Source organism: Corella eumyota, unplaced genomic scaffold, assembly GCF_963082875.1.
Source record: "Corella eumyota unplaced genomic scaffold, kaCorEumy4.1 scaffold_271, whole genome shotgun sequence".
In the NCBI taxonomy this organism is placed as follows: domain Eukaryota; kingdom Metazoa; phylum Chordata; class Ascidiacea; order Phlebobranchia; family Corellidae; genus Corella; species Corella eumyota.
Window position 1 is genome coordinate 1 of NW_027658319.1, and position 2,500 is coordinate 2,500.

The following is a 2,500-nucleotide window of genomic DNA, read 5'->3' on the forward strand; positions in this document are numbered from 1 at the left end:
AAAGGGCGTCTGGCCGGTGTCGACGGCGTCCAGATCGCGGCTTACGCCGGGTTTGAGGAGCTAAGCAAAAATAGTGATTGAGTAATACAGTGCGATACCGCGACGGGGAAAGCGAAAGACTCCGTTCGCGTATTTTGTCGGCCGATAGTTACCTGGTTGATCCTGCCAGTAGTCATATGCTTGTCTCAAAGATTAAGCCATGCATGTCTCAGTACGAACTTGCGTACGGTAAAACTGCGAATGGCTCATTAAATCAGTCGTGATTCATTTGATCGTAAATTTTACTTGGATAACTGTGGTAATTCTAGAGCTAATACATGCAAAAAGCGCCGACCTTGCGGGAGGCGCGCCTTTATCATATCAAAAACCTGCCGGGCTTCGGCTCGTCTTGTTGGCGACTCGGGATAACTTTGCTGATCGCACGGTCTTGCACCGGCGACGGATCATTCAAGTGTCTGCCCTATCAACTTTCGTCGGTACGGTATCTGCCTACCGAGGTTCTTACGGGTAACGGGGAATCAGGGTTCGATTCCGGAGAGGGAGCCTGAGAAACGGCTACCACATCCAAGGAAGGCAGCAGGCGCGCAAATTACCCATTCCCGACGCGGGGAGGTAGTGACGAAAAATAACGATACAGGACTCTAACGAGGCCCTGTAATTGGAATGAGTACACTGTAAAAATTTTAACGAGTATCCATTGGAGGGCAAGTCTGGTGCCAGCAGCCGCGGTAATTCCAGCTCCAAAAGTGTATATTTAAGTTGTTGCGGTTAAAAAGCTCGTAGTTGGATTTTGGGCGCAGGCGTTCGGTCCGTCGCAAGGCGTGCACTGTTCGTTCTGGCTTTACCTCCGGTTTTCCGTCGGTGCTCTTGACTGAGTGTCGGCGGCGGCCGGGACGTTTACCTTGAAAAAATTAGAGTGTTCAAAGCAGGCGCTTCGCCTGGATAGTGTTGCATGGAATAATGAAATAGGACCTCGGTTCTTTTTTGTTGGTTTTCGGAGCGCGAGGTAATGATTAAGAGGGACGGACGGGGGCATTCGTACTGTGCCGTTAGAGGTGAAATTCTTGGATCGGCGCAAGACGAACGACTGCGAAAGCATTTGCCAAGAATGTTTTCTTTAATCAAGAGCGAAAGTCAGAGGTTCGAAGACGATCAGATACCGTCCTAGTTCTGACTATAAACGATGCCAACTAGCGATCGGGGGGCGTTATTTTGACGACCTCTCCGGCAGCTTGCGGGAAACCAAAGTCTTTGGGTTCCGGGGGAAGTATGGTTGCAAAGCTGAAACTTAAAGGAATTGACGGAAGGGCACCACCAGGAGTGGAGCCTGCGGCTTAATTTGACTCAACACGGGAAATCTCACCCGGCCCGGACACAGCGAGGATTGACAGATTGAGAGCTCTTTCATGATTCTGTGGGTGGTGGTGCATGGCCGTTCTTAGTTGGTGGAGCGATTTGTCTGGTTAATTCCGATAACGAACGAGACTCTGGCTTGCTAAATAGTTACGCGGCCTTCCCGGCCGGCGTTTAACTTCTTAGAGGGACTAGTGGCGTTTAGCCACACGAGATTGAGCAATAACAGGTCTGTGATGCCCTTAGATGTTCGGGGCCGCACGCGCGCTACACTGACCGGATCAACGTGTGTTCGCCTTGGCCGAAAGGTCTGGGTAACCCGATGAACCCCGGTCGTGCTAGGGATAGAGAATTGAAATTATTTCGCTTGAACGAGGAATTCCCAGTAAGCGCGAGTCATTAGCTCGCGTTGATTACGTCCCTGCCCTTTGTACACACCGCCCGTCGCTACTACCGATTGAATGGTTTAGTGAGGTCCTCCGATTGGGCCCGGGCTCGACTGGCGACGGTTGGGTCTTGGCCCGAAAAGACGATCTAACTTGATTACTTAGAGGAAGTAAAAGTCGTAACAAGGTTTCCGTAGGTGAACCTGCGGAAGGATCATTAGCGCGAGAAAAAAAATCGAAGAGCGAAAGAGCAAACACCGGGACGGCGACGTGCCTCGGCGCGTCCGCCGCCCCGCGATCAGGAACTTGTTTTGTCGGCGTCGAGTGCCCGAAGGCTTCATGCGGTGCGCGGGCTTGTCGCACTATTTGTTGCGACCGCGACCCGCTCGGCGTCACGCGATTTTTTCAGCCGGATGGCGAATCGAGGTTAGGAATCGAAGAGCGAAAAGCAAACAAACAAACGATGGCTCTTGGCGGTGGACCACTCGGCTCGCGAGTCGATGAAGGACGCAGCAAGCTGCGTGATTTAATGTGAATTGCAGAACACATTGAGCATTGACGATCTGAACGCGTATTGCGGCCTCGGGTTCATCCCGGGACCGCGTCCGTCTCAGGGTCGCAGAAACGACAACGGCCGGCGGGATCGGCTCCGCGACGGCTCGGCTCGCGTGCGTATGCCCGGCGACGGGCAATCGCCGCTCGGTTGAAGGTGGAAAGTTTTGGTATTCGGGCTCGCGTCAGCGATGCGTGGCGGCCGGCGA

General features: G+C 53.1%; 2 non-coding genes across 2 annotated transcripts; both read left to right on the forward strand.

Annotated features, from left to right (window-relative positions):
• The first annotated feature begins 149 nt into the window (after positions 1–149).
• Positions 150–1,959, forward strand: LOC145763089 (small subunit ribosomal RNA). The gene has a single exon (XR_014288240.1). It is a non-coding gene; the product is annotated as a small subunit ribosomal RNA (ribosomal RNA).
• Positions 1,960–2,204: 245 nt separating this feature from the next.
• Positions 2,205–2,358, forward strand: LOC145763085 (5.8S ribosomal RNA). Its single transcript, XR_014288236.1, has one exon. It is a non-coding gene; the product is annotated as a 5.8S ribosomal RNA (ribosomal RNA).
• The last annotated feature ends 142 nt before the right edge of the window (positions 2,359–2,500 follow it).